A 10,364-nucleotide genomic window follows, 5' to 3' on the forward strand; every position below is an offset into this window, starting at 1 on the left:
GTACTGCCATTTCAACACGTTCTCACTCCCAACCCGTCACATGTTGACGGTCGGTCAGGGCCCCTCCCCGTCACCATATTATGCGCAGGGTACCCCTTGAGAGTCAGTTTTCAACGGGAGGGGCGTCCCATTGACTTGCATAGAGCATCCTGAACGTTGGTAATAGACGAGTTGGGATCGCGGCAAAATGCTCTCCGCAGATTCCATTTCTCACAGCGTTTATTAAACCCTTTCCTACTCAATATCAAGCCACACTTATTGTTTTTACTTCTTTATTTTAATTGAATAAATGTAGGACTTTTGTTGCCGTCAGTTATGGGGAGAGTAGAGGCTCAGAATACTGAAATCTGTATTGGTTTTCATCGTTTTTTCCTTCTAATTTTTGTATTCTTTTCTAAACCACACACTGTTATTTACTCAACAATAACACATAATTATCCTTGTGTTTATTTATTTGTTTTGATTAATAATCACAAGTTGGAGTCCGTCAGGACCGAGGTTCGGAGCAGCTCATAGTAGTTGCTTAGAGAATCTTTACACCCGGGAAGTAAGTATTCTCTCTGCTTCGCTTTGACAACCCCGTGATAGTCCTCAAGCTCTGTGATTGGATGTTTGAGTGTGTGTAGCCTTTATTTAACCAGGTGAAAGCCCCTTGAGATCAAAAGATCTATTTTTTCAAGGGTGACCTGCAGGACATTAGTTACACATGTAACATAAAAACAACAGCAACAACAATAAGGATGACATACAACATAATGTACAGGGTACAGTTTACAAAACTCTATTTACAGTGACAGGTACCATGAGTATCAAACAGCATGTCACCCAGCCGAGTTTTAAAGTGATGCAGGGGAACCAAAGTGCTCAGTTTTAAACAGGTTTGCTAGACTGTTCCAATTTAGTGGAGCTGCACATCTAAAAGCTTTCTTCCCTAAGACAGTCCTAGCACCCCTAGCAACATCATGAGATTCTCAGGCAATATGTACTTTCAATTCGTCGAGAGATCAGAGAGCAGATATAAAAAGGGTAGTTTACCCAACATGTCTTTATAAATGAACATGTACCAATGACTGAGCCTCCGTACAGTTAGTGAAGGCAGACCTGCCTTGGCATACAGGGTACGGTGATGAGTAAGTCCTATACAGTTAGTAACAAATCTCAGAGCACTGTGATACGCAGCATCTAACTTTTCCAGGCCATTGCCTGGGCAGGTGCATTCATATATATCAAATCACAGCAGCCAGGTTAAAAAGGTCACAGTGACTAGCCTTTTCCTGGCTTCAAATGAGAAACAGGACTTGTTCCTGTAGAACAAGGGGACGGGTGGCGCAGTGGTCTGTGCATCCGATCATCAGATCAAGGGGGAGTGCTGGGGCACTCCTGTTCGAAACCCGCTCCTGCCGCCACTGCGTCAGGCCGTTGTGTCCTTGGGCAAGACACTTCACCCGGATTTGCTCCTGTACAGCAGTGTTTCCCAACCTTTTTTGAGTACTGTACCCCAGTGTTTCCCAACCTTTTTTTGAGTACTGTACCCCCACAGCATTTCAAGCCAACTAAAGTACCCCCTACTACGCAATCAATCGTGGTGATATATATTAAGTGTGTGTGTGTGTGTGGGCCATTAATCCATTTACTCTGCCGGTCATCGCCGCAGCGCCGTCTGTGCACACATGAGAGCAGGATTTCCAATCCAGCTTGTGTTGAGAGAAAAAATTGTCAATAACGTTAAAACGTCCTGTCCGGTAGTTCTCCCCGTGAGTTTCTTGCAAAACAGAATGTGCTCGTTCATCTCCAAAGTGTCTTTGTGCTTCCCCACTGACATCCGTTGATTCGTCCAACTGCAAAGCGAACGTACCAGACATTTTCCACCATTTGGTCAATAATGTCAATTCCCATGTCGGCGATCCGATGGCACACAGTATTATTTGACAACGGCACTTTCTTCAGGACATCAGCTGCTTTCTCATAGTTTTCTGCGAGAATTATAGCAGCAGGCAAGATTAGCTCTTCGGCTATGGTAAATGGCTTTTTCGATTTAGCAACGAGTAGCGATACGGCATAAGATGCCTCCAAGGCCTTGGTTGAGACCGATGTCGCTTTTCTTTAGTTTTTCTTAAAAGTTTTGCTTCCCTTAAATTCAGCCAGCTTTTGGTGGAAAAACTCTGCAGGCTTACCCACACAGGCGGGATGTCTAGTACTAAGGTGCCGATGTAAATGGGATGGTTTCATGCTATTATTAGAAAGCACGTCGCCACAGATGAAACACATTGGCTGCGGTGGCTCTGTAGTTGTGACCGTAAACCCGGAGAGCACATAATGTTCACCAAACTGACGATTCTTCACCTTCTCTGTTTTCATTTTCTTGAGAACGGGTTCTCCTGATTCAGCAGTATCACCTGTGCTGTTGTTTCTGGATGAACCAGCTCGACTCAGCCATTGATCCATAATGAGTATGTTAACAGAAATGTTGATCACAATAAACACCAGCGCATTCACTTGATAGGATGTTGATATTTTCCTAGCTAGCAAGAAAACCAGTGCGCCACTACAATGATGATGATGATGTAACACCTGACAGTCCGTGGGAAGCTGAACGCCGCGCCAATAATAATATATAGCCAGCAAATTATTACTTAATTTGAATGCCCCCAATTTTGGTTAAATTATTACAGATTATGCATTATTCATTATTTGGGTACAATTTTCCTGTAAAAAAAAAAAAATCTAAAATCAAATTTTTTTTTTACTTTTCAAAATATTTTCACGTACCCCCCTGGGGACCACCCACGTACCACTAGGGGTACGCGTACCCCCGGTTGGGAAACACTGCTGTACAGTACATGTATAATACCAATGTATACTTGTAAAAGCGCCTCGATGACCTCGAGGCGTGAAGATGGACGTGTGGCGCAGTGTACTGTGCAATGATCATCAGATCAAGGGGTGAAACCCGCCGCTGCTGCATCTGTAAAGCCGGTGTGTCCTTGGGCAAGACACTTCACCTGAACTTGCTCCTGTGGGTATTGTCCACAGTTTCTGACATGTATGAATGTATGTATTATATGTGTAATGTGTGTTTGAGTCATTGAAAAAGCGCTATAATAAATGTAAGGAATTATTATTATTATTAGAAGAAACCTAGCCTAACTCTCAGCTTTTTAAGCAGATTAGTGACCTGAAGTTTAAAAATAAGACAATCATCAAGCCATATACCAAGGTATTTGTAACAGGCAACACATTCAAGTGTTGTTCCTTTGTGGGCCGAGGGTTACGCCGAGCGTCGAACAGCACTTTGAAATGGGATGGAACCACGGCAGACTGTGCAAAACTGGATTTGAACGGGTCCAACCCGTCCCCCCCCCCCCCCCCACCCCGTCCCCAGAACTACACATGCTGGCTATTGTGTGTTTTGCAACATGCTCTATGGCACGTCTTTACTGGGAATTGTAGTTTTAAAAGACGTTTTCGTATTTCCCATAATAAGAAGTTGCCAGTATTAAACTGTGTACATCCCTGGAGGTTTAGGGGATAGGAAACACTCAAATTTAAAAACATATAATTAATAAATGGGTGAAAATTGCTTGTGCCCATAATGGGCAGCATTACCCACATGACAGCTAAGGTCAGAAGAGCTTTATTTGACAGCTGGTCTTATGTCTGTGACCCCTCCTGTTGTTAATAGACAAGCCTGAAACATTTACTTGTCAAGGTTCAGAGGCAATTTTTGCAAATATGGCAGTAGCCATCGATCATCAAGATGTAAAACATATCTTATTACATTGTGACATCTATAAAGCCGAAAGAGAAAAGCTAAAGGATAAAGTTATCGAGGCAGAGAGGGAGTGGAATGTGTTTGGTATTCTGGGAACAGAAGGAGAGGGAGTAAAGGCTGCTACACACCAACCTGAGACCAAAGAACGCGTACCGAAGGCGTCCCGACTTGTACATCCTCTACGTCGCCTGCGTCGGCTACGAACACACCGCAAAGACTTCAGTTGATGAGTGGCAATAACTGTCCTTACCAGCAGGCAGCGGTATTGTGTATTCGTCATTCAAAAGAACCAACAACCGGAAGACAGACTATACACCGAGAGAAGAAGAACAGGCTGTGTGATATAAACAAACAACAAATAGCGTCTGGGTTCCATTTTCACTCTCTCTCTCGTCGATCGAAAACATGTAAACATAAAAAAGAAACTCTTCCGTCCAGGTGAGATAAAAATGAAAAAGATTAACCGTCTGTGTGTGCCTTCTTAATCGTTTGTTTTGGTCCCTCACTTCCGCTTCGCTTCTCATGCACTGACTCGCTAAGCTGAACAGCCAATCAGAGTGATTTCTTTGTCCCGACTTTCTTTGGCCTCCCACGGCCTCCCGTGAAAATGTGCCGTAAAGCAACGACGGTGCGGGACCAAGGGGCAAACTCTGGGGAAGAGCCGGGACGCCAATACGGAAGTGCCACACACTGCAGTTCATATATTGGCCCCCATGTCAAAATGCCCAATTTTACAGCAGAAAAAAAAACATGTTTCTACCCCTGGCTCCATACATTTTATTATCGATATAGTTAGATTCCACCTTCATGATTATGGATCTGTGAGTGAATTGTTTTCTAACACGACCCTTTTATTTATATTAGGTCTTAACGTGTTTGCATAAATTAGGGCGTGGTCACATTGAGTGACGGCTCTGTCAAGTGACTGCTGTTAGCTTCTTGTTTCTCTGCTAGCAGCTCCGTGATGCTAGCTAGAGGGACTCTGCCTGCTCAGTTCATCCAGGAAACACAACTTGAAGCCGGCCGTAGTTGTTTGTTCTTCATGCTTATATATTGGACTATTGTGACTCGCTCTGCGGTTAAAACAGACGGTGCATGAATGCGGTTTTGCGGTAAGTGAAATTCGAGTGCTTTATTTATGTGTTAATGATTTTAATCAGCTACGTAATGAATGTCAAGGCTTGGGTTAGCGTGTAGCGAGTGGTGGCTACATCGGTGCTAACGATGCTAATCGTAGCCTCCAAGTTAAAATAATAGACTGTATATATAAAGGTTCAAACGAAATAGACGTTAAGTGGGATAATACTGTTGAACAAACGGCTTCTGTTTGAGGTTGATAAAATAAGGTCATCCTTGTAACTTAGAGATATATTTTATTATGTAGATAGGAACTGTATGCATCGCTAAGGTTAATTTAAATTGGCTATGCTCAAGTATGTAGACAAGTAAACGTCGAAGTAGTGTATGTGAAATCAACCTCACAATAAGATGTGTATATTACAATTATTAATGTCATATTTCAAGATGATTATGTAGATATTACAATATGGTTGGTTGAGCTGGAGTTCATTATTGAGCTTACACATTAAGGTCACAGTCATCTGAAGAACGAACCCAAATCTTGTTGTTTTTATTAATTGCATTACCAAATGGGTATCAAATAAACAGTAAGCATTGGTAACACAACTTCCAAAGTTACAGTAAAATAAAAAGGACCCTGACTCGGACAATACACAATCCAACATGTTCAACAGAAGATAATCAGTTATATTGTTTGTACACATGGTACTTTACATATATATCTGTTTGTTTAAGGTGTCCAGGTGATGCAGACAGGCTGGACCAGAGAGTGAGAGACAGAACTGGACTCCTCACAGCAGTGAACTTCAGCACAGGTACAAAGACTCTTTTTTTCATATTGTACAAAGAATCAAGAAAGATATTGGTTTAAATAAATTAAGTATTGACTTGAATACACATTCCATTAAACAATACTAGATCACCTACACATCAGTTAAGTTGAGGGTTTTTTCCATGCAAAAAGTCACATTTAGATGTTAACAAGCACTATGATTTTGTCAGCTTTCTAATTTAATGTATTGAAGGCAAAGATATTTAACACATAGTGAGAACTGCTACTATTTATCTCAATATTATCTGTAAAAAACGTGGTAAAAGTTATTCTTTCAGTGAGACAACAGAGCAAGCTTCTACAGTTGCACTACGTTTTGATAACAGTTCAATATTATTTTGATAATACCATATATTTCAATGTTGATGAGCTTCATACTGTTCATTCATAATCTGATAGTCTTTGTAGCTCACTGTTGAAATAAAAAAAAAACATTACAATTACAAAATAATTATATCTACAGCCCCTAAACACACAAACACACCGCTTTCATAAATAACACAGTTGTTCTGCAATAATATGTGTTATGTTTATGTAATTTTGTTAGGAAAGGACATGCCTGAAAGACACGACATCTTCTCCTTCTCTGAGGGTCAAGAAGAACATCCAAGAGGAACATTAAAAGCTGATGTTATGAGATTTTAAGACCAGTACACTAAGAAATTACTTTTATTGTAAAAACAGTCAGCTGATCGAATGCACCTATTTCCACATATACACTCCATCAGCTAATTATTTATATTTGCCTCACTTTATGAGCTTCACATAACTTGTGCCTTGTACCGCAGAGTTTGCAACGTCACAAATAAATGGGGCCAATCTTCAGTCAGATGTGAATGTGTAATCTAACATTTTCAGTAAGAATAATGGACGAAAGGAATATAAATACAAATACAATTTATTGAAATGTGAACCAAAAGTTAATCAAATGTTTTAAATAAAAAGGACATATGGACAGAAGGTGTAAACCTACTAAATGTATAAGTAAACACATTTAGTCAAATAAAGTGACAGACTAGGTGTAGCGGCCAAAATCATATAGAACTAAAACAGATAACTTAACAGCCGCTGAGGCACTAGTTAGCGGATCTTACGCAGGGCAATGATCCAGGTCCAGACAAGATTCTCCGTTGTGCATTTATTATGATCCAATATCATTGACAATGAACAGGTTTCCTATGGTTGGTTCCTTTAAGCCTTTCCTATGGCTTTCCTTTCTTGTGGTTGGAAAAACCCTGATAAAAAAACCGTTTGCCTACTAGTGCTCTTGCTCCCACAACCCACCTCTCTCCAATATATACAATTACACCAGGTGCTCTAATCACCCCCAGTGCCCAAAACATGCCTTCAAAATAAAAGCATAGAAACTACTTTAACTTATGACGCTAATTAAGAATACATATAAATAAATGATAATAATAAACACTATAAACAGCAAGAAAATAAATGTTAAACTATTAAATAATATAAAGAGATATATAGCTCCAACATTCCGGCCCCTAATTGTGGCCAGTGTAAACACACAATTACTTAAATATATATAAATGGAGCTATACTCCATATTTATCCTATCCATACAAATAATCATCTGCATAGTTTTCAGGCAACAGCTTCCTGGAAAAGAAATGGAGAGAAAGAAAAATAGTCTAAAGAAACAAAGAATAAATGTTCATGATGCTAGGCTGCTGCATCCAGGAGCAGGCGGATCTTCAAACCGGTCTCTCCATGACACTGGTCTTCATATGGGGCTCACAGAGCTGACCAATCCTTTTCCGTCCTTCCCTTCATCCAGGGTCCACTTGTATTTGCAATGAAGAACATATCTCCCGTTGGAAATTATTTTCTGAGCCTTTTCCACTCACTCCATCATCCAAATCCTCTTCATAAGGAGGCTCCTCTGTGTCTCCATCACTGTTCACACAATCTATATTGGGTTAAGAGGCACATTCAAATAAAGATTGGTCTTTAATTACATGTTTTCTTTTGTATTGTTTGTCTAAAGTCAAGGATCTAGACACTAAGGTCCAAAAGGTTAAACCACGTATCATCACAAAGAGAGACAAAAAACACTTTGTGGAGCAGGGTTTTTTACATGATCTGTTTGATTTTGATTGGGGTAAAATCAATCTGTATGCTGATGTAGAAACTGCATGGTCTTATTTTTATCTTGGATTTATGAAAATTATAGATAGACATGCACCTCTGCGTAAATTTAGAGTGAAGAGACGAAACAATCCCTGGTTTTCTGCTAAACTGTCCAATCTACTTCATGAGAGAAATAATGCTTGGGCTAAGGCTAGGAAATCAGGCTCAGAGGTAGAATGGCTACGTTTTAGGCAGCTAACAAATAGCTTCACATCTCAAATAAAAAGTGCTAAATCAAAGTACTATTTGTCGGTTACCACAGAAAACCTGAATAATCCTAGGAAATGTTGGAAAGCCATAACATCGATTTCCATGGTGATATCCCAAATGAGCTACCTCCGTGCCTTACCACAGCATCTGGCACTATATCAGACAGGGCTAAATTGCTTTAATAAGCATTTTGTGTCTTGTGGCTCTATGTTTGATTCTGTCACTGACTGTACTTCTGCTTCTGTGAACGCTCCAATCCTTGACTCTGAACAATGTGGTCTGGAAAACTCTTTCAGTGTTACTCCTTTAACTATTGGTATTGTTCATGAAGCATTATCCAAGTTAGATCCTAGCAAACTGGCTGGCCCAGACAACTTAGAACCTTTCTTTTTAAAGATAGCTGCAGATTTGATTGCTCCACCTCTTACTTCTCTTTTTAAGCTCTCCCTCAGCACAAATGCAATTCCAAAAGTATGGAAGTCTGCTTATGTGTTTCCTTTACTGAAAGGAGGGGAGGCAACTATTTTAAATAACTATAGGCCAATCTCTAAATTGTCAGTTCTGGCTAAGGTGCTCGAACGACTTGTGAGTGAACAAGTAAAGGAGTTTTTATCTATAAATGATATCCTGTCTAAACATCAGTCAGGATTTAGAAAGAAACACAGCACCATCACTGCCACGATGAAAGTGGTAAATGACATTACTAGTATTTTAGATAATAAGCAGAGTTGTGCAGCTCTGTTTATTGACCTTTCCAAAGCGTTTGACACCGTTGATCATAGCATCTTAAAGCAGAGGCTACTCAGTATAGGCATATCCAGCCATGCAGTGGGGTGGTTTGTGAACTACCTCTCTTAAAGGTCCCAATGTGTTCATTTTGATGGACTGTCTTCTGAGTGGTTACACATTTATAATGGTGTACCACAAGGTTCTGTTTTAGGACCACTTTTATTCTCCATATATATTAACAGCGTAGGTGATAATGTGGATGAAGCTACTTTACATTTGTATGCGGATGATACTGTGATGTATTGTGCAGGTCCCTCCATTAAAGAGGCTGCTGTTAAATTACAGGCTGTTTTTAACACTATTCAGACTCAGCTCTCTGAATTAAAGCTTCTTTTAAATGTGGATAGAACCAAGGTAATGCTCTTTTCAAAAGCAAAAAAGAGACCAGCCTGTTTTAGATATTGTAACTACGCAAGGAACAACACTTGAAGTTGTTGCCTGTTACAAATACCTTGGTATCTGGCTTGATGATTGTCTCACTTTTAAACTTCATGTCAATAACCTGCTAAAAAAACTGAGGGTTAGGCTAGGTTTCTTCTACAGGAACAAGTCCTGTTTCTCGCTTGAGGCCAGGAAAAGGCTAGTCACTGTGACCTTTTTACCTGTGCTGGACTATGGGGATCTGGTCTATATGAATGCACCTGCCAATTGCCTGGTCAAGTTAGATGCTGCGTATCACAGTGAACTGAGATTTGTGACAAACTGTAAAGCATTAACCCATCACTGTACCCTGTATGCAAGGGCTGGTTTGCTTTCACTAACTGTACGGAGGCTCAGTCACTGGTACATCTTTATATACAAAGCCATGTTAGGGAAACTTCCATCTTATATCTGCTCCCTGATCTCTCGGAGAATTGTAAGTGGCTACTGCCTGAGATCGAATGCAGTGGTTTTATTAAATGTGCCAACTGCTAGGACTGTCTTAGGGAAGACAGCTTTTAGATGCGCAGCTCCTCTGTCTTGGAATAGTCTGCAAATTAAATGGAAACTGAACAATCTGGTGCCACTAAATATTTGTAAAGCTCGGTTGGATGCTAGTCAATCGGAAGCTATTGGTACCTGCTTATGTGGATAATTATGTAAATGATGCTGTATGATGTCCTTTTGTTGTTCTGTTTATGTTTTTATGTTTCATGTGGAACTACTTGAGCAGGTCTCCCTTGAAAAAGAGATCAATGATCTCAATGGGATTTATCTGTATAAATAAAGGTTTGAAATTAAATGAAATGAGAACTGGTACTTAGTTTTAATTATACAGTCTGGTTATTATGTTATTTGGAGGAGGCCTCACAGGTAAGAGCACTAACTAGCTACCATCACATGTACCTTAGCTTGACTTAAATGTATCAAACGTATAGTTAAGTGATATCAAAATACAAATAACTAATGTCATGCAAACATATTAATATTTGCTTGATTCCAGTGTTGAATTTAGCACAATTGCATACAAACATTAAGGGGTTTTAAGATTCTGAAGTATTATGCTAAGAACTCAATAACTTAGATTATTATTTATAGTTTTGCTGAATAGTTTCA

At 39.9% G+C, this 10,364-nt stretch overlaps 1 long non-coding RNA gene and 1 pseudogene across 1 annotated transcript; both read left to right on the forward strand.

The window, feature by feature from the left end:
* Positions 1-10,364, forward strand: part of LOC117452653 (phosphatidate cytidylyltransferase 2-like) — a 148,450-nt pseudogene that overhangs the window by 2,743 nt on the left and 135,343 nt on the right.
* On the forward strand, positions 5,464-6,329 carry LOC139434533 (uncharacterized). Its single transcript, XR_011643875.1, has 2 exons — positions 5,464-5,667; positions 6,232-6,329. It is a non-coding gene; the product is annotated as an uncharacterized lncRNA (long non-coding RNA).

This window comes from Pseudochaenichthys georgianus, chromosome 9 (assembly GCF_902827115.2).
Source record: "Pseudochaenichthys georgianus chromosome 9, fPseGeo1.2, whole genome shotgun sequence".
Taxonomy (NCBI): Eukaryota; Metazoa; Chordata; class Actinopteri; order Perciformes; family Channichthyidae; genus Pseudochaenichthys; species Pseudochaenichthys georgianus.